Source organism: Cavia porcellus, unplaced genomic scaffold, assembly GCF_034190915.1.
Source record: "Cavia porcellus strain 051 isolate PalLab524CR breed Dunkin Hartley unplaced genomic scaffold, mCavPor4.1 scaffold_15, whole genome shotgun sequence".
NCBI classification, from domain to species: Eukaryota; Metazoa; Chordata; class Mammalia; order Rodentia; family Caviidae; genus Cavia; species Cavia porcellus.
In genome coordinates, this window is record NW_026947498.1 from 4,841,008 (window position 1) to 4,867,205 (window position 26,198).

General features: G+C 49.9%; 1 protein-coding gene across 6 annotated transcripts in view; it reads right to left on the bottom strand.

Moving 5' to 3' along the window:
• Cldn14 (claudin 14) overlaps window positions 1-25,323 on the bottom strand; it is a 78,833-nt gene extending 53,510 nt beyond the window's left edge. For 2 of the 6 annotated variants that reach the window (XM_063224483.1, XM_023562500.2), the window contains exon 1: window positions 25,005-25,323. The gene's annotated coding sequence lies outside the window, so the exon portion shown is untranslated. Of the gene's footprint in view, window positions 1-266; window positions 1,393-5,951; window positions 6,516-25,004 lie in introns of those variants that run through there. The other 4 variants (XR_001199897.3, XM_063224482.1, XM_013146133.3 and 1 more) reach the window with 4 other exon arrangements.
• Window positions 25,324-26,198: the final 875 nt, after the last annotated feature.

Sequence of the window (26,198 nt, forward strand, 5' to 3'; positions counted from 1 at the left end):
TGTGTGTGCACGTGTGTGTGCTTATACATACACATGCACACAGATGTGCTACACCCTCCTACACCTTCGGCCGGCCTGGCAGCCCTCTCCCAGCCTGGAAACCTTTTCCTCGCCTGTCTCAGTTAAAGGATGGCTGGGAAACCTCCCTCCTGCCCTCTGATCAGTTGACCCCGGGCCCTCAGCCACAGACCCCTCTCGCATCACTGCATATGGGGTCCAGTCCCGAGGCCCCACGAGCCAGGTTCCCCTCTCGGGTCTGCACTCACCGCTGCGGAAGGCCTCCGAGCATCTGCCTCATGGCTCCGCTGGAGCTGCGGTGGGTCGGGACAGGGGACAGAGGCGCCTTCCCTCCGTGCAGCCCCGCGGCCCCCTCGATCGCCTCGGCCTGGCCTGGCCTGGCGCCGCAGCCCCCGATTGCTGGGGGACAGGCGCGCGGGAAGCGCAGAGCCGGCGCTCTGGCGGCGAGCGGTGCCGGTGAATAATGGATGCGCGGAGTGGAATTACCACCCCGGGGAGCGCCGCCCTCTCCAGAGACTACCCCCGGCCGGCGCCCGGGAACGCGCTGCCCTTGCGGGGTTCACATTCGCACGCCAGATTCCAAATTCCAGGGCGTGCGTGCACACCCGGGTAATAAGCACGGGGCGGGGCGCCCTCCTCCGGACTGGCCTCCGGGCTGCCGCGGGCCAGCCGCCTCCCTGGGGGCCCAGAGGAAAGCTAGGGACCGCCTGCTGCGGCGGGGCGCCCTGCGGGAGGGCGGGGGGGGGGCGGGGAAGGAGCGCCCCACCGTTTCCAAACTGAAACGCCCGGAGAGCAACCGCTGCCGCTCTGTTTTCTGCTGCTTTGCCGATTGATTCCTAAGATATTTAGTGAGCACGTACTATGCACGTATACTGTGTAAAAGGGCGTGTATGTGTGGGTGGCTGTGAACAAGAAATAATCCTTGCTTTCACGGGGCTCCACTTGGGTGGAGGGAGACAAAAAATAAGAACACAAGAGAGAAAGAGTGTGTGGTGACGGGGAGGGCCAGTGAGCGGCCAAGGTGAGGAAACTCCCGAGGGCACCGACGTCGCCTGCTCTGGCCGGGTGCCAGCTGCTGGGTCTCAATGTGGGAACCAAGTAGGTGACACTCGAGAGCCCGGAAGTCACTCAACTGTTGGTTCCCTCCAGCCCGGGTTTCCATGACCAGAGCACTGCCCATCAGCTGGTGCCCTCCTGGGACCATGGGACCCGGCAGAGCCACACTAGGGCCAGGTCACTTTCTCGCCTGCTGTCACCCACTCCTCTTCCCAGTACAGCATCTTGCAGTGCAGTGGCCCTCCCCTGGCTGAGGGTGACAGGGATCTGAACCCTGAGACCTCAATGGCAGTGGAAGGGGGTGTGGCCAAGGTTGGGGGGGGGGACTGAGTCCATCCACAGCATGGCACAGTCGCCTACGTTCTGGGTGCCCTCGAAATCTTTTTTTTTTTTAATCGGTACCAGGGATCAAACTCACGACCGCGGGCTTGTAAGGCAGGCGCTTTTGCCGCTGAGCTAAATCTCCATCCCCTCGAAATCTTTTTTTGAGACAGGGTCTCGCTCTGTAGTTCAGGTTGGTTTTGCATTCACTCTGCAGCCCAGAGATTCTCAAATCCCAGTGATCCTCCTGCCTCAGCCTCTGGCAGATTGGAGGTGGGGGTTGAACGTGGAGACTCCTGCACTGACCAGGGCAGCCGTGCTCCCTCCCCATGGCGCACCCTCAGATGCCCATGAATCTGTCAGTGTTTGATTGAAGCGTGAAGTGGACTCCGGAATGAATTCCACTTCTTCCTGCTGACCCAACTGCAAATCAGCTACTGTCGGGATGGGAGGGACCTGAGAGATGGGCTGAAATACGGTGACAGCAGCCAGACTGTGAGGACATCAGCGAAGTAAGACTTCTGGGCAGAGTGGCCATGTGAAAACAATTAGGACAATAAATTTACTAATTGCCGAAAGCAACTTAATAACAAAACCACAACGCTCTCTGCTATTAATCCTGCTGCGGCTGCCGGCGCCAACTGTGTGCTTGCGAGGGGGGTTGTAACTATCAGGCTGGGGCTGCAGTGTTTGTAGATAGAAAGTAAAAAAAAAAAAAAGCTTGCATTGCTCTTGGTAATTGAAAAATAAATGGCTCTGCAGCCTTGTACCAAGACAGGGCCCTGGGGACTTGGGGCTTTTCTGAATCTGCACAGAGAGGGGAAAGAGGGAGGCAGGGTGCCTTGGGCTCTCTGAGACCCTCCTTTGGGCACCGTTTCTTCTTACACCATCGTGACGGGAGGTCCTCACATTCTGGAAGCCTGCGAGTTGATTTCTAACAAATAGAGGTTGAAATGCAGCATTTTAAAAGTGCGTTGGATTTCAAGGTTGGCTGAGGGTGATGGTTGCTTTGGGATAGGAGTGTCCAGTCTTTCTGGGGCTGCCAGTTACAGGTCATCCTTCACAGAGATTATAGGGGCTCTCCCCAAAAGGCAGGCATCCAGGCAACACTGCTGGAGCCAAGAGGGTTCCTTATCCCCCCACCCTGAAGAAGATCAAAGATGGCTTTGCAGTGTGCTCCTTCAATAACTCATGGTGGGGAAGGACCCCAGTTTTCCTAACTAGGCAGGCTCTGTGCGCCCACACCCACTGGGATTTGGACCATTCAGATTCGCTACTTTCTCATCAAAAATCTTCAGAAAGAAAGAAAAGAGAAGAGGAGAAAAGAAAAGAAAAGGAAGGTCAAATTTGAGACAGGGCCTCACTATGCAGTTTAGGCTAGCCTTGAACTCACAACCATCCTCCTGCCTCAGCCATTCAAGTACTGGGATTACAGGTGTGTGCCACCACACCTGGCTTTATTTCTTTTGAAATATGTTTCTATCTGCCTCCATTCTGCATTTGACTGCTTATATCTCCATGGAAAGTTGCACCGATTACTTAGGGGCTTTGTATTTTATTGCAGTGTTTTTAAATTGCAGTAAGCAGTGTAACTTTTCTCCCGGTTACAATGATGGTGAAATTTGAGACAGGCTGAAAGGCCAGCTTTGCTTCTGCAGGACCATCATCGTGGGGAGCCCCATGGAGCAGCTGGGTGGGGGAAGTGTGAGGTAGCACCTTGGGCTTCTTCTCGTGGACCCCGATCTCACTGGCCCTCAGCAGGGTTTTTCTCCAAGAGGTCTCCAGCGGTCTCTCCGCTGCCAGCAAGGCCAGCCTGCACAGAGCCCCAAAACAGCTGCTTCAGGAAACAGAGGCTGTAACCTGGGGCTTGTTAAAGTTTGGAGAGAATTAATACCTCTGAGGTCATCTCCCTCTAGCTACTCTGAGGTTTGTTCTTGGATTAAATCAGATCTTAGAGACCCGAGTCCGAGGGCGCCCGTGCTTTTTACTTCTGAACAGGGTTGCTTCTACTAAATTGCTCATTGCTCTTAACCTCTCTAATGCACTTCCAAAGAATACAAGCTAAGAAAATCCACTGCCAGGGGCACCCCTGAGTCAGCATCTCTAGAAATGTCCTGGACAGCCCAGTGTGGCAAAGCATCTCTGGGGATTCTGTGACCCATGATGGCTGCCCTGGGACCTTTCTTTCTGGTACCATGGCCAGGAACAGCTGGGCTTCTTTTGAACAACTGGATTGATGATTGATGGTGGTGATTGCTAGACACTGACTGATCACATTTGTTTTGGGGTTGATTGAAAGAATCTCAGATTCAAATCCACCTGAGCACCAATGTGCACAATCATAGCACAAATTAGTTCTCCCTGCCTCCTTCCCACAGTGTTGGGACTCAAACCCAGAGCCTCACTCAGCCACACCTCCAGCCCTGGACAGGTTCTGTGTCCACCTCCCAGCTGCTGTCTTTACTTTTCCTGCCCTTGAACTTCCTCCATCCAAAGGTCCCCAACAGAAATATTTACCTTTCTTATCATGAAACATTTCAAAGTCCACGAAAACACCTTTTTGTTTTTAAAAAATTCCAAACATACCCAAGAACAGCAAACACAGTACAATCAACTTCTAAAATCTTACTGGAGTTTGAAATCTTGGTAACGTGCCCCCGAATCCTTTCCTAATGGGGTGAAGAGTCTTCAGTGCCTCTCCCCTGGAGTCCATCTTGCTCCTCCCTCGCCCCCCTTGTGTGCTCCAGGACATTTGCACTATCTGGGACATTTGTGGTTGGCGCCACTGAGGGCTGCCAGTAGCATCTTGCAGGTAGAGCCCGGGATGCTGGTTGCTTCCTGAAATGCACAGGACAGTCCCCCACACCAAAAGCATGTCCAGCCCGAATGGACAGCTGTGCTAAAGGTGTACACTAAATAGAAAAATGAGTTGTCTGAGTCTCAAGTATTCCTAGGAAATTAACTTTAAGAAAAATCAGTTTGCATGTTGAAAAATATTCTAAGCATGGCGTGCGGGGGCAGTGATGGTACAGCCAGGGTGTCGCCCTAGACCAGCAGTGAGGGACTGGCTAGCAGAAGTGGCCTCCAGGGAGGAGAGCAGAGCCACTGTGTTCCCTGCTTCTGCCTCTGTGTTTAATAAAGATCGGACCTACTCGAGGTGCGTCTGAATAACGGAGTACCTGAGTGTTGTCAAAGGATTAGAAAATTAAATTCTTAAAAAAAAAAAAAAAAAAAAAGAAGTTGTGTCCGAGGCTAGGGAGGCCCCAGAAAGGGCTTTCCCATTGGCCCAGCCTACGGGCTCAGAGTGAGCCCAGGCTGTGACTGGAATCAGAAACACGTGGGGGCACGGGTCCCTGCCTGATGGATCAACTGCCAGAGAGTGGCGTTAGAGGAGCCATCCAGGCCATGCCCTTGACACTAATGAGGCCTGCACCGCAGGGATCAGGGAGCAGGCTGAGAGCTGGGCAGGGACTGGGTCGGCCCAGTGGGTGGGGCCCCATCTCCACCAGCTGGTGGCCTTGCACCTCCGCTGCCCTGGGGAGTTGTAGATGGGGACCAAAGTGAGGACAGCCCCTGGCTTGTTTCAAAAAGAGCAGTTCTGAACAGAAGTGCCACCTGGCCTGTCACCCCTGCCAAACAGCCTGGTGGCTCCAGGGCCCTTGGGAGGAGCAGAGACCGAGCTGCCCAGAGTGTACACAGGCCCTGCAGACCCGAGGGCCTGGGTCTCTGTGCTTCTCTTCCGGCTTCCAGGCTCTGCCCACTCAACTGCAGGCCGCGTCCAGCTGTCTCCTGGCTGCTGTCTGTTTGACTGTGCGCTCTGCCCTCCCTGTCTACCTGGTCGCCGTCACTCCTGCCTGCCCCTGCAGGAAGCACCCCTCACATGCAGGTGGGATTCCCAGGGCTGCCCCTGTCCTGGGGCCTGTCCTCCTCCCCCACAAGTGCACCATCACAGGACATGGACACTTATGCGATTGATGCCCCCACCCCAGCCACCTCAATCCCCTGGGCCACTGCTTTGCTAAAGTATCCGAGATGGTATCCTCGCTAAATGGCTGGCATCAGAAGCCCTTGGAGGGATTGGGCGTGGGGACTGTGGGTTTAGCCCTCCTTTTAATTCCCAGGCCACCTCCAAAGCCTCAAGTACCACGGCACTCAGCACACGTAGAGAGGGCTCTGCCTCAGCCGCCTGAGTGTTGGGATTGCTAAGGTTTTTGTTGTTTTAACTTCTCCATGTTGCTCTGATTTCTGTGAGCATGAACAGAAAAGAAGAATAAAAGAAGGGGTGATTTGCCTCAAGCAGAAATGTATATTCCTTTCGGTATTCTACACACATCCACCCACCCACACGCACACACACACACATGCACGCACACGCACGCACACACACACACACGCACGCGCACACACACATGCACACACACCTCTCAGCGGCCATGAACCTCTGTTGAAGCCTGACATGGGAGACATGCGGGAAACACTGTAAGATGAGCAGGACGCATCTGGTTTTGAAAGGTGAATGAAGGAGGAGGAGTGAGGCCACCCAGGAGGCCACTGACCCGCTGAACACAGAGGGCTGAGTGGCCACACACCAGCTGGCAGGTGCAGCTGTCTCAGGACACCACGGAGACCTCTGAGGACACTTTTCCTTCTCTGCTTTCTCCAGAGGCTGAAGCTCCTCCTCAAGGTTCCTCAGAGGAAGGGCACAGGGGAGCTGGGTATGATTCTGGGGTTCGGATCAGCCCTGAGCAGAACAAGCAAGGAAGAGCCATCACCAGAAAGCCACTCGCCCCCAACACGGCTGTGCCAGTCACTGCCCCAGACACGACACTGAGCCAGAGACAACGCGGACTGGAGGATGCCCTCTTTCCCAGAAGCCTGGGGCCCGCCTCTGGTCACCTGCCTCTTGGTCACCACCCCTGGCCTTGGCACTTGCATCCCATCCTCCTCTTGGAGGCCTGCAGCTCTCATTAGGAGGAAGCCAGGCCCATGTCCTCGTCCTCCTCCACTCGAATGCCGCCTGCTTTGAGATTTCTGTTACAGGCACTTTGTTTAACCTACCCAAGACCCCCTCCTGTCCTCAGGTCTAAGGTGACAGCTCAGCTCACCATGGCCTAGGGGTCTGACAGCAGGGACCCCTGGAAATTTCCCTCCCCACTTCCTGTCCCTCCCCACCCAACACCTGCTGTTGGACCCCTCAGTGACTCCTGAGGAAGGATAGGACCCCAGTGCCACCAGCTACAGGCCCAGTCCCTGGACCTGGTGACACAGACTCTGCCTCCAGAGAAGGACTCATCAGTACACCTACACAGCAGGGTTAGGAAAGAGGCTTATGCAGCAGCCAAGGTCATCCCAGAAACTGGCACACACGGCAGGGCCTGCCTGGTTCTGGGCCTCTCACTACGTAGCCCAGGCTGGTCATGAATGTGCATCGATCCTCCTGCCTCAGTCTCCCAGGGCTGGGGTTATGGGTGTGTACTAACTGCGACATTGCAGTGTTGCCAGTAATACTGGCTTCCCTCCTCAACTAAAATGCCAGAATGTGAGGTGGAGGAGTCATCTATCTGTGCTCCCCACTGTGTATCATCATCCAGGAGTCACTTAATGAACACGGAGTGTGTTCTGTTCTTACTTCCGTACATCAAGAGAGAGCCCCAAATCTAATCCCTTTCCCCATAACCTCCTCACAGGCCAAAGTCTCCTCCACCCCCAGCTGCCAGTGCCCTCCTCCAGACTCTGACGTCCATGGAAATACTTTCCGGTCCCCAGACAACTCCCCGACGACAGGCCCTGTGAATAAAAACCAGCTTCTGCACTGTCCCTAGAGTCCCTGGCCAACCCGAAGCCTGGCACGGGGGAACCTGCCAGGGTGTTCACCAGGGGACCCAGAGACAAAGCCTTCATTAACCCTCCGCCTAACTGGGAGGATTCGGGGTCACCTCCCTGCAGTACCTTCCCCGCCTGTCTCATGCAGCATTGCTTTCCTGGCTTTGGAATGGATTAGGAGGGATTTGAGAAGAATTGCCAGGATCCAACAGGCTAAAACCAGCTTGGCTTTGCCAGAAATCACTGGAAAACACGGGGCCGCAGAGGAGGCCATGGGCTTCGGGATCCCCAGGAATGAGCCGCGTGGGGAACGTGCTGGGCTCCCTCTGTATCCCCTGCGGGGTGCTGGGTTTCACATCAAAACAGAGCTTATCAGTGATTGAGTCTCATTAAGTTGTAAGAAAACAAGCCGTGGGTTCCAAGGTCGTAAGTTTTCTCAGCGTTTGTTCCTTGCCAATGTTTTGGAAAACCAAAGTGAGCAGGGCCCCGCTGGGGCGGGCTGGGCTGAAGGATGGATGTGGATTTGCGGGAGTCTGGAAGGCAGGGGGTGGCTCTTTCCTGAGGGAAGACTGGCGGGTGGGGGGGGGGCGGGGAGCTGGGGGAGCTTGTGGGACATCTCCGAGGTGCCTAGGTCCCACTGACCTAGGCTTCCCGGGAGCTTCTGGGTCTAGGGTGTGGGCACACACAGCCGGCAGTTCCCTGGTTCCCGGTCTTTAATACATACAGCAGGGAAAGTCCTCTCGGGGAGCTATGCATGCACAGAACACACCTTCATTCTTCTTCACCTCCTCTTCTCCTCTCTCCCTTTTCTTTCTTTCTCTCTTGGTCCCTTTCTTATTTGCAAAAGATCTGTCTCCTTGTTTCGGATGGTCTATTTTTCATTTTGCTCTTTAATTTACTGTATACTCTGGGTTTCTCATATAAGAGAAACCATGTGACATTTAAGCTTGTGTGACTGATTTACTTCACTTAACGTCACAGTCTCAAGGTGCATCCGTTTTCCTGCAGACGACTCTCATTTAATGGTGAGTGAGTGTGTGTGTGTGTGTGTGTGCGCGTGTGTGACCCTTCGGCGGGCCACCGTTTGCACAGTCACTTGAGTTGGACTGCCCCTCTTTAGGATGAGGAGTTTCAGGAAGTTTCCCTCTGATCATTTCTCATCTTGCATCTCCAGGTTTGTCCTCAAAGAAGTCCCCCTGCGACCATCAGCCCCAAGGCACTTCCTCGAGGCCAGGCTGTCTGGCTGCTGGTGACCAATTTCATGAGGCCCCGGGGAGCGCTGAGCAACACAGGGAGGGTAAAGATATGAAAATACCAGTTCTTTCTGAGGTGTGCGGGAACATCTTTACTTTTTCCAAACTGACTGGTCTTTGTTTACAAGTTCCTCTCTGCCAGTAGAAGCAAATGGGCCACGTTGAGGCTGGTTACAGGTCATTACCACACTTCTGGTTTTTTTGGTTTGCTTTTCAATTGCTAACTAGTGGCAGAGACTTTCATAAATTCCACTAAAAAAGAATCACTACAAAATAAAATCTAAAAGATATACAAAATGTAAACTTCCCTTTTGATGATCAGTTTCAATAAACATCGTTTTCAATAAACATTTCAATAAACAATTCTCCATATGTACCCTCAGTCTCTGTCTTACGTCCTTGTGGGGTGACAAGGTGAGAATTTGCTTGTTCACTGGGACGGCTGTGACAGCACTGATTTCAGTTCTCCTGAAGTGAAGCGTGACCCATCAGAGTCTACATCTGCCCCGGATCCCCTCCAGAGTGGGTCTGGGATGTCAGAGGGGACAGCCCCTATGTCAGAGGGGCTAACATGGACGGGCTGTTCCCCTCTGGCTGGTGGATGCTCAGGGCTCTGCCTTCTTGACCAATCAAGAACTGGCCGCGTGTCCCATGGAGTCTTGGTAGGGATTCTGCCATGCCACAGGTTGCAAATATTGAACAAAATGCTGTCCTGGACATTTCCTAGGTACAATACTATACAACACCTATTTACACAACTTTTTTTTTTCTTTTTTGTCTTTTTGAGACAGGGTCTCCCTAATGCAGTTCACACTGGCCTTGTGTTCACTTTGTAGCCCAGGCTGGTCTCAAACTTGCAAGGATCCTCCTGCCTCAGCCCCCTGAGTGCTAGGATTACAGGCATGCACCACTACTCCTGGTTTATTTACATAACATTTGTATTGGACTAGGTGTTATTAGTAATCTAGAGAAGATTTAAAGTCCACAGCAGGATACCTGTTGAAAGGATTTTGCCCCAGATGGGACACTGTAGCCAGTGGGAGCCTGGGAGGCGGAACCAAGGGGGCTCTATCTTGAGGTCACCTTTCCCGCCCCTAAGCAATTTACCTGTGGTGTGAAATGAATTCCAATGGGCTACCTGTGCATCAGTAATGCCCCTTAGGCTCCACCCCAAACCTAAGCTACATGTATGCTCCCACACCCCGTGTCCGGCAGAGAAAATGTCAGACCCCGGAGGTCATGGAGTCTCTCTCCACATTCTTAAAATAAAGGCCACTTTTATTTCATACTTCTTATCTTTTTAGCTGCACCGGGAATTCTATCACCTGTAGGTTGTATGCAAATGTCACACCATTTTATTCAAGGGATGTGAGTGTCTATGGGTTTTTGCTTCTTGGGAAGTTCTAAAAATGGTCCTGAGAACACCAGGAGAGGGCTATACTTTCTTTCTTTAAATAAGAGAATAAGAGGAGTTAATACACTGTGTATCATTATCTTCTAAGTCGTTACTCAATGTACCAGACATAGGCATAGAAATTCTCTCTTACAAAAAAAGAAACAAGCAGATAATACAGTGTAAAACTTTCAATTCAGTGAACTAAGAAAAAACCTAGTAGTATAAATGAAATGGATTAGCATTATATTAAAATACTTTTGAAACAGCGGAGTAGGTGCTTTAGGGAATTATTCCAAGTTCTCCCTGCTTCCCATTTATCTGTCATCTGTTCTGCTCTGTATTTGAGGGATGTACTTTCAAGTTCCTTGGTGCAGGGAAACTCAGAGAATGCCGGATGCTGGCCTTTTTCTTTTCCTCTCTGAATCCCCCCCTCTAGGGTAAATACTGTAGCTAAAGTATTCATAAGGGTAATTTCTCTGCTATGGGATCCAGCTGCATTTGCCGCTAGGGGACCCCACGCTAATAGGACTGAGATAGGGAATGTTGGAAAATACAGAACATTTGGGGGAATGGGGCTTCAGAGGGTTCAGTGGGATTGCATAGCTCCTGAGGCAGCAGGAGGCACCCAAGGGCTGGAAGTTGCCTGCAGTGAAGAACAGTCCCCGCAGAAAGGGCAAAATGGGACAAGCCACCCACTTCACTTTCCTGCTTCCACCACACCCTCCAGCCACATTCTTAGTCTTGCTGGCTGGCTCTGTTTCTTTTGTTTTGTGTTTTGTCTTTTCCTTTTTATCGGTACCGGGGATCGAACTCCCTGCCTGCTTGCAAGGCAGGCGCTTACGCCGCTGAGCTGAATCCCCAGCCCCTTGCTGGCTGGCTCTGACCCATAACAGGATCTGTTCTGGAACATTCCTGAGGGCAAGGATCCATCCCCCCCCCCATCCCAGCCCTCCCAGGGCACCGTCCCTCCCATCTCCAGGGTGCCTAGTTTCCAGCCCAGGTGTCACCTTAGGTTTATGATTTTCACTTCAGACTTTGCTTTTAAAAGCAACATTCAATAACTTCTAAAGGAATGCTTTCTCCATCACTTCTAAAATACTCCAGCTGCCCCCTCCCATTCTGCACTCTTTAGCATGAACAAATTACATCTGACCTGGGTCCCCCTGGGGGGACGGTGAGCAGCTCGGGTGAGTGGGATGGAGATGGGGTGCGTTAGGCCTGGTCTCTGCCTGTCCAGCTGTGTAGCTTGGCAGTGAGCCCTGGTCTGGGAGTTCCAACAGCATGGGTAATGCGGGCTGAGTTATTCATCCTGTTCTTCTTTAGATCCCCTACAAAATGGGACCAATAAGATCCACGGCCTGATTTTGAAGCCGTAATAAAGACGATCCGATGGGCGGGAAGGTGGCCACCTCCATCTAACCATGAACTTGGGTCCATCATCCCTCAGGGGAGTCACATTTCATGAAGAGTTCTGGGTTTGAATCGCTATTTAAAAAAAAAATTAAAAAGAAAAGAATAAACGATAACAGAATGTAGGTACAGGGATCACATTCTCTGCGGCTTGTAGGAGGAGGAAAGCATCTCGCTGTTTTGAAAAGATAATCACAGAGGACTTTTGCAGGATTTCATCCAGTCCCAGTTACAGGTACTGCAGGGAAAATATTTTATCCTCATGTGTAGTTGGAGTTTTAAACCCTAAATCACTACATAAAATGTAAGGTCTGGTTTAGGCTTTCTGAACTAGACATGCTGGCTGGTTTCCTTGCTCTGAGCTGTCTCCTAATAACCAAACATAAAAAGCCAGGCTTTTTTTTTTCAGAGTTGTAAGTCAATGTGCTGTAAACATGGGTCTGAGGTTAGAATATTGAATTCCATGAATATCAACAATCTGTCTTATCTCATTCGTCAGCGGTTTACAGTCTCTGCAGTCTTAGGAGCTGCGGGGCTGTCACTGATAATTCTCCGTCCGGGAGAAATGTAATCATCCAGACATGTGCTTAAAGAGGAATTTTCCCCCTTGTTGATTTTCTGGAGGAAACGATTATTAGGAAACCTCGGCTCGCACGGAGGTTCGGAGGCTTTAGGATGCAGAGACGCGGTGACACGCGGAGGCCCTCGACAGGGCTCTGCAGAAACACGGCGGAGGATTTGCTGGGCCTCGCCTCCACGTGGTCTCCTCTGGGACTTGTTCCAGAAAGCCCTGAAACTAACAATCCTCGAGTTCCCCTGACAGCGTTCTGCCACATTTGAAGGATGTTACCGAGAGACGGACGCGGATTGGGCGCCCATCCTTCCAACTCCTAGGCAAATGTGCTTCCTCCCTGATGAGAAAGCCCCTGAAGACCTGATGGCTCAACCCCAGTTCTGGGCAGTGCTTGGGAACCTCCGATGAGGCACACTGGGCCTGGGCTCCTGTGACAGCTCTGTGCGACATCTAGGTGAGGTGATCAAGTCCCCCAGGGTCAGGAAAATTAACTTTTGTTTAGATTGTCTCACTGTTTAATCCAGGGTGGCCTTGAACTTCAGATTCTCCTGCCTCAGTCTCCCAAGTGCTAGGATGACAGCCATGCACCATGTCTGGCAAAATTAACCTATTTTGCAAACATGTACTCGTATCCTTCTGTATGGGGGCATTGTCCCAGAAGCCCCCTTGCACCTCAGAATTCTCAAGTTCCTTATACTGCCTAAAATGATGACATTTGCCCCTTACCCCTGTGCATCTTCTCCTGTACTTCACGTCACCGCTAGGTTACTTATAGCAACAGGTTACTTATAGCAACTAACTCGATGTAAGTACTATGTCAAGAGCTGTCATAATGCATCCTCTGGGGAACAGAGGCAAGGAGGACTCCGTGCAGATGCAGTTATCTCTCGGTGCCTTTGGCTGAATCCATGGCTGCGGAAGGCCGACTGTATAAATGTCTCATTTCAGAAGTCTGCAGTGCGTTCAGGATGCGGGTCAAGCGGGATGCCTGTGTTCTTTCCCTGGTTCGACAGGACTGCAGGGTGCTGTGTGTAAAGCCCCGTGTGGGTACTCCAGGGGGCCACCACCAACACCACGCCAAGAAAAGGCCCTCAGGAATTGGATGGAGGGGCTGTTTGGAGACAGACAGTGACTAGCGCCTCTGATTTGGATGCTAAAGATGCCAGACGCAGTATTTTAGTATTTAAGACAGAAGAGGTTTCAGCCTTTGGATACCGACTCCCAGGAAAGTGGCTGGGGGAGAGTCACTTCCAGGGTGGCCTTAGTTACATGTGTTGACGGCATAGGCAAAACAATGCCCTACCAGAACAGCCCACAGAATTAAAGTTGCTAACTCTAGCAGCTGATCTTACAATAAGGCAATCATGTGGGCAGCCTGAAGGCTACCAGGTTCGTGACAATGCAGAGGGCAGCAGAGAGGCAGGGCCCAAGGCCCACGGCAAGGGGAGGATGCAGCCACCCACTGGCTTTGAAGAGGAGGCCAGGGCTACAGGCTGAGGACACCCAGGACCACTAGAAGTTACAAAAAGCCAGCAAATACACCGGCCCTGGCACCTCCAGAGAGGAACACAGCCCTGGATGCTCGGGGCTTCCCCAGTGAGACCTGTTTCTGACCTCCGTGACTATACAGTGATACATTTGTATCGTTTCAAGCCGCTCCATTTATCCTAGCTTGCTTCTGCAGCCCTCCTGCAAGACAGTCGTCCCCCGATTGACACGGGTTACCAAAGAATGTGTGCCTTGGTCCATTTCCTGCTACCATCACCGAACAGCATAGGAGTAGAGGCTGAAGGGGCTGAGGACGGAACTCAGTGGTAGGCATGGCTGAGCCCTGGCTTTAACCTCCCCGCACCACTGAGAAGGAGAAGGCTTGTGCTTCTGGAGGCTGAGGGCACTGCCTGGCTCCTAGGGGACCTGCGAGCCACGTCACCACTCGCAGAGTGAGTGCCCCAGCTCCATCTCTCCTCTCCGCCCCGGTGAGCTCCTGTCTCTAACGCCATCAGTGTGAATTTGGGGACGAAGTTTCCAAAGCTGAAGGTTGTCCAAGTGCCAGCCCCGGGCCTGCAGACCACACAGGCCTCTTGGTACAGCACTGCACTCTGCCCTAAGGCTGGCCTCGTGACTCAGTCGGTCCCCTCACCCCAACTGCTCAAGACCGGCAGGCACCAGGAGCCCAGGGGCAGAGCGGCACGTGGGCAGGGACTGATTAAAGATTTCGGTCACCGGGTGTCAAGGTCAGCTCGGATTTACTGTCTATAATTCTCTCTTCTTTTTCACAGTTGTTTTTCAGTCTGGGTTTGATTCCTTCAGGTTATTTGAAAAACCACTGAAACTTGAAGCCACTACTCTTATGGAAATTATTAAGAGGATTTTTTTTTTATCATGTTAGCATGTCATGTTTTATGTCTATCATACCAAAGGGAATTAGTAAATCTTGCTTCAGTCACTGATAGTACCGGGACCTGCAGTTAGATGCTTAAGCCAGTTTGTCAGGGGAATCTCAGCACATGAGTGGGGAAAATGACGGTCCTTAATGATATAAACAATGGTTTCCCATCAGATGGGAAAGAGGCAGACCGGTGGGAGCCACATCACAGGACTGTTAGACAGGAAAGTGAGTCAATATTTGCAAGGCACTCGGGCATAGATAAGTGCTTTGTGAGAGTTGATAAAATAGGAATAAACAAAGCAATATGTCTTTAGAAAATGGACAGCTTTGATTCGGTCTGGTGGTATATGCCTATAATCCTAGCACTCAGGAGGCTGAAGCAGGAAGATCGCTGTGAGTTTGAAGCCAGGCTGGGCTACATAGTAATACAAAGGCCAGCTGACCTATCTAGCAAGACCCTGCCTCCAAAAATCAAAACCAACCAGCAAGACAACACTAAATAAAAAGTAAAATAGAGACCATCAATCTTTTATTTATAAGACTTGGTCAAAAGTCATCCACTTCTATAAACACAAATCACAGTGGCACACAATCAGGTCTTCCTTCTGGTTTCTGCAGAAGCTTTTAGTGACTTTTTGGTGAAATGGGGTCCTTGTACTGACTCCACAGGTGACAGAAGTCTTTCCACATAAGCCACTGCCATTTTTAAGACGCCCCATGGGCCAGGACCCGGGATGACTTAGGCAGCCCTGGCTTGATGCATTCCAGACATGAGCCCTTAGCCACGCACCTGCACAAGCAAGTGGCTAGTGCCCACGTGAGGTGGCCCATACACTCCAGGGCACCTTCCCTCCAGATTAACCTGGAGGGCCAGGCAGGGCACCAGCGCGGGTGGGCCCTGGTTGTTGGGCTCTGGAGCACGATCAGAGAAGGGCCTCTGGTGGCTGGGTGAGCAGACCAGAAGACAACACCTGGCGTCGGGGCGGAGGAGGCGCTCAAAGCCGCTGGACTCATTGCAAACTTCCAGGCTCGCAGGAGCAACAAGGTTGGGATAAAAGAGAAACATGAACATCAAAGATGCTGGATCTATATATCCAAACCTTTCTCTATGCCCTGTGAATCTCTCAGCAGCCACAGTTTCTTCGACTGCAGCGACTCAGGGTCTTCAGGAAAGAGCCTGGCATCCAGGCGCTGCCAACAATCCGAGGCCTGGCAGCGGCAGCTCACCCCATCCAGAGCTGGAGAAAGGTCAAGGCAAGCACACCCACATGGAGGGGCTCAGGACTCTGGCTCTGGCTCCCGTGTTTGCTCTGCAGTCCACCCTTGGAAGGGAAAGTAGGTGCTGGGACACAATCATTCTCCAAAGGAGCACCCCTTCAATTAGAGATAGCGCAGTCCGAGGGGCCCCGCACTTCGAGAGGGGCGGACTGCAGATGGACAGATGCTGAAGAACGCTGATTTATGTCTATTCACATACCTCGGAGCAGGCAGCTCCCGGGCACGCCTTCACCGAAGCACGATCCGTGACCACTTTCATTTAGGGGTGAGGCGAAAGGGTCTGTTTATCGCGGGGGAGCTTTCCTAGCTCAGCTTTTGCTGCAAGCTCGTAGTAAAGTGTTTTTGTAAACTGAGAGCGGTTTCCGCCCCATGGCGTCCCCTTGGGCTTCTCCTCTGGTCCCACGAATACCCTCCTTGGTTAGGCTTCATAGACAGAATGTTTTCTTCCTTTGAATCTGAAATTGTCCAGACTCTGCTCACCTCAGGTCCCAGGTGGGTCCTAGTCAGGGTGGTTTGAGCCCAATTAGTTCAATCCAGAAAGCAACAAGAAGAAAATCAGTGCGTTCCTGAGGATAAGCCGAAGTCGTTCGTTGTTATTTTCGTTTGTTTTACCTGAAAGACTTTTCCTTAGTACCCGATAGGTGACAGCCTGGCGTCAGGCAAGAGTGGTCAGGAAACCAGCAGCTCTGCTTCTCCAGGGAGCTCCGTGTGCAGGAGGGATGTGGACAGGAAAGTCAGAGCAGCTGGTAGAGAGGCCAGGGGAAAGCTCGAGGGAGGGACTCAGCTCCCTGGGACTCCAGCAAGCGCCCAGCTCCGAGGACCCAGGAGTGGGATAGTAAAGGACAAGTCGGGGCCACTGGGCGGATGAAGTAGGGGACTGAAGCAGCCGGGCGGAGGGGGACATGGGTGGTGGAGCCAGACTGGCGAGGACGCCTGCCCAGATGCCATCCACTTCCTGGGCCGCCTGCCCCAGCCTGGGCCATGCTGCTCTGGGGTTGCCCTGGGCAGTGACAGAGCAAGAAGGGGAAATAGAGTCCCAGCCACTCTCCAGTGTGAGTCTTGCATGGTGGGACCTTGCTCTGGGGCTCCCTTTGGGCTTCCTGGGGGCTCTACCATGGGGTGTGTGGGCAGGGAGGGCTGGGACACAGTGGCCTCTTGCGTGTTTTTGGTGATGACATTGAAAAATATTAAAATCCAAACATAAGACAGAGCAGGGGCAAAGCCATCGTCCTGGGCTGCTTTCCTTTTGAAAACATCCTGTGTCTAAAAGTTCAGGCTGGGGCTATAGAAAAACACGGCTGCTGCTCAGGCTACTGTCACAGCACTGTCACTGGAATCCAGGGATCAATAATGTAATCACCAGCTCAGACTTTCCCTTTCGTTGAGGCTGACCAGAGCAGTTCTGTTGGATTCACTGTGCCTGATGCTTCACGGACCTGGAGTTACAGCTTCCATTCGGTGCCTCCTTGTCCTCTTTCTCTGATCCCACAAATATCTCCTCAGCCATGCCTTTTGTTTTATTTTTATGTTTGAGACAGGGTCTTGCTATATAGTTCGGGTTGGCCTCCAGCTCACAGTGATCTTCCTGTCTCAGCCTCCTGAGTACTAGGATTACAGGCATGCACCACCACACCTGGCTGTCTATTATTAATATGCAAAACATTTTCTTCCTTTAAGCCTGAAGTGATAAAGCCCTGTCTACTAGTAAATTATAAATAATAGAACACTTACAATATGAGGATGGTGATTACTTTGTTTCAAAACTTGCAGCTATTAGGCTAATTTCTGATTGTAATAATTGATAAATGAAAGCCATGCACGGGCTGAGGACAGGAGAGCCAGATGCCAGCCCCTTCCATGGCGTGGTCCGGGAGACAAGAGTCTCCCTCCCAACCACTGCCCAGGCCATCAGTGACCAGCTGATCTGGAGAAGCACAGGCTATGATGGTAGCTAGAGGTAAAACACAGCTTAATGCTTGCAGTGTTTAGGGTTTCACTGACTTTGCAGGCTTAAAGCTGGTAGTCTGATCATCTATTCAGAGGGTATCAGTACACATCATAGCATCTATGGGAAATCGCTTTCTGAAGGTGGTGGCCACTGTTAATTCCTTATTATCTTGTTTCAAAATCCTGTATCATTCTCATAGTTTTGTTTGGTTGGGCTTTATTTTGTTTTATCTTGTTTGATTTTGTTGTATCTAAAGGCATAGGCCGCTATTTCAAAGATAACAAGATATATTATGGTAGTCATTTTGGATTTACTATTTTCTTGTTTTAAAGTCCTGTATTGTGTTCATTGTTTTGTTTTTATTGGTTCTATTCTGTTCTATTTTGTTTGATTTTACTCTATCTGAAGGTGTGGGCAGCTATTTTGAAGATAACAAAAGGCAATATGGTAGCCATTGTTGATTTCCTATTATCTGGGTTTGAAATCCTGTGTCTCTTACACTGTTTTGCTTTGCTTGGCTTTATTCTATCTTATTTTGCTTAGTTTTATTCTCTTTAAAATACAGATTACAAAAAAATAAAATGTGAGTCAAAATAAACTTTTCTTCCTTTGAGAAAATAAAAGGAAAATTTGGGCCATCATCGGGGTCATGAGAGGGACTGAATTTGCGGGGAAACTCTCCAGCATGAAGGAATGTTGCCATTAGTTAATAAGTGTCAAACAAAGTCCACTTAAAAAGCCACCTTCTGTGCCCTTGAATGAACTAACAGATTTGCTAAAGGCTCATGAATGGACGCCCAGGGAAGAGGTGGTGGGAAAGCCCAGACCACAGAGCCAAGGTCCTGCTCTGTAAACATCTTGCTGGGCACTGAAAAGACAGTGGGTACCCACCAGGGCTTCAGACCCCGGCACTGAGGTAGCCTGGCCAGTAATGTAATACCTGGTGCTACTTGGTGATACAATTTTTTCTTGTCATTTTTTTTTTTTTTTTTGAGACAGGGTCTCACTATGCAGTGCAGGCTGGCCTTGAGCTCACTATGTATCCAAGGGCTGGCCTCGAAATTGCAGCAACCCTCCTGCCTCAGCCTCCCAAGTTCTGGAATTATAGGATAGAATATGAAGTGCCCAGCATCAGTGGTGAGAGTTTCCTAGAAAACAGTTTAAACTGAATTTAATCAGTCCTCTAGATCTAACTCCCCACAGACAGCAGGTGAGCATGACACCTGAAACTGCCCTGTATGGCTATGGAGTGGATAAATTCTCATTTCTAGCAATGCATCTTAGCACCTAGGGTCACAGAGTGCTGGTTATTAAGTGACTGCTGCTGTGCCCACAATTTACTTAGAATTGTGAAAAACAAAACAAAAAACCAGATTGGCACAAATTCAGCAGAATACAGCCATCATTAAATCTGGATCCCAAGTGCATGGATGTTACCACATTACCCTCTCTTCCATGTGCTTAATTTTTAACAATATAGAGCAAAAGACAGAGATGCTGGAAAACAAAAATTTTTACAGCTAAAGCCTTGAGGAATACATTTTTAAACCAGATAATCCAATCTTCCTGAGCAGAAAGTTACATATTCTTCAGGGTTTTGTGAAAACTGATATTCCTGGTGCAGGTTAGAAATAATTCAAGTTGGAATAAAGCCATACAGAGAATAGAAACACCTGTGGTTATTTGTTATGTCACATGTGGCTAAAATTTTGTAAAGGATCACAATAAGAGTAGCTTTTTTTTTTTTTCTTTTGAGATGGGCTCTTGCTATGCAGTTCAGGCTGGCCTTGGGTTCACTTTATAGCCCAGGCTGGTCTTGAACTTGCAATAATCCTCCTGCCTCAGCTCCCAAGCGCTGCGATTACAGGGGTGTGCCACCATGCCTAGCTTCATTTTTCTTTTGAGAAGGGGGTGTCACTGTATTGCCTAGGCTGATTTGAAGTCCCCAGATTCCAGGGACCCCCCTGCCTCAGCCACAGTATTAGCTGAGACGATAGGTCTGAACCACCATGCTTGGCTTAAGGTGGTTTCAATGTGGCTAAGCATTTAGCAATGCAGAGCTTGTACTATGTAAAGCAATGGTTTGATAAATTGTTTTGCTACTGTTTCATTTGCCCATGGCACGGCCACTGTGTTCAGCGTGACATTAAAAGACAAACAAACAAACAACCATGAACTTCCAAGCTGAGCTCCAGTCATCCTCTTCCTCACCCTCAAGCCCAGGTTCATGGAGCCCAGGAACACGTCTTGGAGCTGGAAGGTTTCCAGCGGGCTGACAGGGGAGACGCCCACAAAGGAATGAACTTCCATCTCACCCACAGAGAAGAGGGGGGTTCTCGGAGGGCCAAGCCCTTTGGAAGCGAGGTGCATACCGTTCCCTGGGGCGCCCCGACTGACAGGCAGACATTGCCAGGTCTGGCCCTCCGCGCTGGAGACTCCAGGACAGCCTTGGTGCTGCTGAGTGACATTTTCTTGGAATGTCATCAGAGATTACTTAAAAAAAAAAACCTGCTCACTCTGCATTTCTAAGACATGAAGGGTTAAATGATACCATATAGAAAAATTTAAATTACTTTAACAAAAGAAAGATGGCTGCGGAGTTCACTAGGAAGGACCTGCAAAGGGCGGATTCCGGCAGAACCATCACCAGCCTGTTCCTCCTCTTGCGTGAAATAAGACCCAGCCCTGGCGGTGCCAGCTCCGCCTGCCCGGACACACCAGCTTTCCTTTTACAAGCGCACTGTGTATGACTCTGTAATCTGCTGTGGACGGGGAACCGTTTGCAATCCTGAGGCTGGTGCGCGCTGGGCCAGTTACCCCAGGTCTTACTGCCTGCGGCGGATTTGTCTGCTTTGCTTTGGGGGTCACTGTGTAACCTAGCCCCCGGGAACCCGAATCTGTGGAGGAGCCTTGCATGTGCTCCCCAGAAAGCGGGGAGTAGCCACAGGGACCTGTGCAGCCCCTTCTAACCAGGGCAACAGGGCCCATGGCCCAGGGCGGCGCGGGTGACCAGCTGTCCCCAGAGTCGGGGGGTGGTGCTGTTTCTCTGGCCATGGACACCAGGACCCCACAGGTCTCCATGGTGACCAACAAGCGAAGAGTAGGCCTTGATCTTCTTGTCACCTGAGCCTGGAGGTTTATCAGCAGTCCACAACCTATCCCACAGTAAGAAATGAAAGCTGGGATCATTTCTTATTGGCCTAAGGCTTCTCAAACCTGGCTATGTTTCTTTTCTGTGGATACCGTGTGTAGGAAATTATGTTCACTTTGAAACCGATGCTTTGGAAGACAATGGTTGAGCCGTACTGCAGAGTGCTGGAACTTTTGTTCAGTCCTATCTCTGTGACTGATGAACCTGGTGAGCTGGTGAACAACTTAACTAAGCCTCAGTTTCCTCATCTGTGACATGGGTCTAAGGATGACTCTAACTTCATTTCATGAGTGCGGCGATGTATGCAATTTGCTCAGCTCAGCTGCAAGTGTATGGCAGATGTTCCTAAATGATAAGCTTCCCTTGTTTCCAATCCTGCTCCTTCCTGGTCTATGGGAAGCTGAGGGTGCCATTCACCAAATGATAAGTAGAAGGGATGTATATTTACTAGGTGGTATTTTAAGTGTCTACTATGTACTTGTGTAGAGAAACACACTGTAAGAACCAGAGAAAACACACAGTACTGGGTATTGAGGCTGCAGTTACTGCAATTTGAAAAGTACATAGGCAAAGCCATGGATTATGAAAAGTTACCAAGTCTACAAGGCTGGGGATTTAGCTCAGCGGCATAAGCACCTGCCTTGCAAGAGTGTGGTTGTGAGTTCGATCCCTGGTACCGATTAAAAAAAAAAAAAAAAAAAGAAAGAAAGAAAGAAAAAAAGACAAAAGAAAAAAAAGTTACCAAGTCTTAGGACTTTCAAGTCTGAGTGTGATGGAGAAGGTTAGCCACATGGTTTTGAGATTTTGCAGTGGACATGAAAGATTTGTTTTATGAGCTTTTTCCTCTCTATAAATCATTCCCATCAAAACTATCATCACCACAGCCACCAGCAGTAAAATCTTTGGAAGCAAGTTATTAATACATGGTAAAAACACAAACATTTTAGGTTCTTAATTTATTTACTATGCAATTAGCCTTAAATCATTTGTATTGTGCTAAGAAAACCCTGTAGATCTACAAAAATATCAGTAGAATTACATGATTTTTACCAGGGTCATAAATACAAAGTCACAGTAAGAATCAGTCATATTTCAACTGTGACAGCTGAAAATGAAAGTTTAAGATACGGTGTCATTGACAACAGCATCACAACCTCAAACGAATACCCTAGAAAGAAAGTTAATGACAGAGATATAAGATCTCCACACGAAAACTAAGAAGCATTTCTGAAAAAAACGAAAGGGGCAGGATATATCATGTCCAACAATCAAAAGCCTCAATATTGTAAAGATTTCTATTTTCCTTAGACGTAGGCATTGACCCTGCACAATGTATACAGCATTTCAGCAGATGCATTTTGGAGAAATAAATGATCTGATGCTAAAATTTACATGGAAATGTAAAAGATGTTGGCTATTTAGAAATTTTAGTATTGTGATTTTTTATCACATTATTTTTAAAGTGATTTTGAAAACAACACAAATTCAGAGGACTTACACTGTCTGATTTCTAGACAGATGCACAGAATAGACAGACCCAGGCTACAGAAGCTGAGATAGCAAGATCTTGGCATAAAGATTGACAGATAAATAAACTGGGTAAAACAGAGTCGCAAAATAGACCAATACATAGACAGCCAACTGATTTTCTGCAAAAATGCTGAAGTAACTCACAGAAAGGAAACTCTGTGTGATACACATTTCTAGAACTGAATGCCTCACGTTCACACATAAAAAGAAAGGCCCACGAGACACCCTGTGGCAGAAAAATCTCCAGGATGACACGCTGAGCTGAAGCAGGTAAAGCCCAAAGCAGGTACATGGTCTCATTCTGTCCAGAGAAACCCAAATAAAGACATAAGCAATTTAGATACAGAAATCAGAAAGCAGTGGGGAGACAGGATGGACTACCAGGAGGCTGTGGGAAGTTTCTGGTGCAATCAGAAATGATGGAGCCTTAGAATACACAACGCAGGGCCAGGGATACCGTGATACAGCAGCTGCCTGGCAAGTGTGGGGTCGAGTTTGATCCCCAGAACCAAAATAATAACAATAACAATAATAACATACAACATATACCATTCTCAAAGAACGTGGAACTGCATGCCTTTAGCTGTGCATGTCATTTATGATTAGACTTAAATAAAAAGTTTCAAAACAAGGGAGGAAAGCGTGTTGCAGGAAGAAGTGTTAAGTGGGTGACCTGCTCCCAGTGCTGCTTGCTTTCCCTTTCTGTGTACAACGCGTTCTGCACAGGCCACCTGCCTTACGGTGGTGGGCGGTCATGGTGCACGGTTTTGATGGTAGACTTATTTGACATTCTTGGAATTCTGTCCCCTGAAACTGCTCTGAACGAAAGCACGATAGAATATACTGTCTAGGGCAGGGCGTAGCACTTTCCTAACACAAAGACACCGTCTTTTCTTCTTAGCCTAACTGACAGGTTTTGATGAAACGAGTCTGCATTCCAGGTAAGATTCCGAGGACCCAGGCAAGGAAAGGCTGTGAGGCCACTGACCCAGTTTCCGAAGCCTCCCTTCTTTCCTGCCCCCTATCTTGCACCCCACCCCCATGACCTCCAGGTACCGATGGAAGCAGTTTTAAGAAATAAAGAGCTCAGCGGCATAAGCACCTGCCTTGAAGCAGGCAGTCGTGAGTTCGATCCCGGATACCAATTAAAAAAAAAAAAAAAAGAAAGAAAGAAAGAAAGAAAGCCACTTTAAAAAAAAAAAAAGTCAAACTGAACAATGGATGTTCCCATCTCTCCCTGAAAAAAAAGCTGGGTAAAACCACATGACTGTCTTATCCTCCTATAGAATTCTGTTAACCACGTGTTACTTCTATTGAATTTAAGTTTCCACTTTTGCGCTGAATCTGGCTATTCATGCCTGCTACTCTGTCACTGTCTCACCCGCCATTCCTCAGAGTCCCCTGGCTTCTCCCTCGGTTCTCTGATTATCCTCCTGTTTTAGCAATGCCACAGCATTAGCCAGTAATAACAGACAACATGGACTGAGCCGTTACTATGTGCCAGGTACTATTTCACCAAGTTAGGTACACTAACAGATTTTTACCTCTGTATCTCCTGGAAGGTAAGGACAGTTGCTAACCACATTTTACTAAAAAACAATGGCAGCAACAGGAGATCAAGTGATTTAGATCTACCAAGAGGTACAGCAGGGTTTGAATCTGGATACTTTGTCTCCAGGATCCAAGCTGAAGTAGCACCTCACTCAGGCATTAGCAAAAGGGAACAGAGAACCAGCGGCAGGTGTTATGGTTGGTACATTGTGTCAACTTGAGAAGATTAGAAGTTTAACTGAGAGACTCGGCAGGGAGCCAGGGTCCTTACTTTGTAAGTATCCTCATCCTGGGCAGGAGGAGGGCAAGCAGATTTTGTGAGTGCTGCACCCAGCCTCTGGTGGGAGGTGGGGTGGCCTGTGTACGATATCAGGGAGGAAAAGAGGCTTGCTCTTCCTCTCTTTTTGCCCTGGTTGCTTTTGCTGGCTGCTGCCTTGAAGCGTTGCCCCAGTGCTATGCCACTTTGCCTTGGAGGCAGCTGATTATGGACTGAAACATCCACAAACTGTAAGCTTAATGAACCTTTCCTTCCTTCATTTGGGTATCAGATATTTTGTCTCAGCGATGAGAGAAAAGTAACCAAGACAGCAGATGAGGTCCCGGCATGGTGTTTGACAATGCAGACAGCTCTCGTCACCGGAAATACAAGCAGTGTTTATCTGCAGAATCTTAAGTATGATTCTCAGAACCCCGTGGCTTTTTATGGAGTTGAAGGCTAAGACTGCCATTGTTGGTGACATTCCTCTGGGTTTGTGCCTGGCTTCACGGTGAGGGAGCAGCCCCCTTGCTTTTGGAGCATAAATAGGACCACAGCCATCTTTCTGAGATGAGCTCAGAGATAGATGGGGAGCCTGGCTCTCTGATTCCAGAGTAGAGGACGTAGTATTTCCACCAGGACCCCTAAGTCCCTCACACGGTCCAGAGCTTATCGTTTCTCTTAAATCCAATCTGACCATTAATCCATATGAAAGTGAAGTTTTGTGCAACCCCAAAATATTAATCTATTTCTGTGACACAACGATTAGAACACGGACCAACCGTTCCTTGTTAGCGGAGTAAGGTGAGAAGGGAGGCAGGCCTGCAGTCACCATCTCTGGTATATACGTTGTGTGGAGCTAGCAAACCGCTGAGCAAACCACTGAGCCTACAGTGGAACAGTCCACTCACTAAGCAGAAGTTTCCCGGCCTTTCCTGCCTTCTTTCTTTCCTTCCTTTCCTGCTTTGCCTACCCCACTTTGCTCTGATTATTTTGACCTTCCGTGGTTGACAGCAACTCAAAATGAAGTGAAACGGAGCTGCCACTCACCGTGTGGATGTGTCCCGACACGCCCTCCGAGTGCACGCTGGGGACCCCTCCTCAACATCTTAGTCCACCTCTCAGGGGTGTCGCTGGCTCCTGAGCTTTGCCCGGCTGGCTTGCGGGTGCTCTGTGTTGCTCCAGCACCCGTGAGCTGCACCTGGCTTCCGGCCGGCCCTCCATGGCTCATCCTTTCTGGGGCTGCTGGGCTCCGGGCTGCTGCCCAGCGTGCCCCCGCATGGCCCTGGGCTCTGGGCTAGGGCACACCTAGTTTCAGCTGGCCTTTTAGTGCGTGCCTTTCCAGCTCTGTCCACTCTGAAAAGGCGCCAGTGTCTCTGGGGCCCAGCTCACAGAGTCACCATTCTCTCAACAAAAGGCCAATCAAATGTGAAGAGGCTGACGTCTCTCCAGCTCGAATGACCTGTTCTCTGAGGCCTCATTGTTGTGGGTCACCATGAGTTCCTGGCTGTTCAAATTTAGAAGAAAGCCCGGGCTGAGACTGGCACTGGGGACAGGAAAACATCCAGAGGCACACGAGGGAGGGAAGGGCCCAGGGAGGGAAAATGCAGGAAGGGCCAGCACGGAGGCCAGATCGGAGAGAGGAGGAAGAGGAGCGCAGTGTGTGAGGCCCACCTGGGATGGAGGGAAGCGCGCAGGAGGGGCCTCCTTAGGCCAAAGAAAGACAGCAAGGCTCTAAAGGGAGAGAGTGCAGTGTAAGGGTTAGGACCGAAGCTGTTTGTTATCTGGGAAGGGGAGGGCACAGGAAACTTCTTCTTCTGTGCCCTTTCTGCCCGGTCACTCTCCAAAGCTTGTCTTCCTCCATTCTCCCATGTTGGCTTCAACCTAATGAACCACACCAGGCAGCCGTTATGGCCTGCATTGCTCAGCCGAAGCCCGGTGTCTAGAAAGCCCGCCGTCTTGCCCAGTGTCAGCCCACTGGGCCATCTAGTGGACCCCAGATTACTCTAGAGCTTGGCTTAGGCTTGGCGTGCTCATCTGTGTTCACTGCTGACTCTCCCCTTGTTCATTCTTACTTGTTCTCTTGTTCACTGGTCGTTCTGTCCACCACTCCAGTTAAGTCACAATGTAATGTACGCTAGCTGCTTGTTGCTGTGGCCAATAGGAGATTAGGAAATATGACACAGCAGAGATCTGAAGGGTGGTGGGTGCTGGGCTCGCCTCTTCTGTTCCTGGGAATCCTTT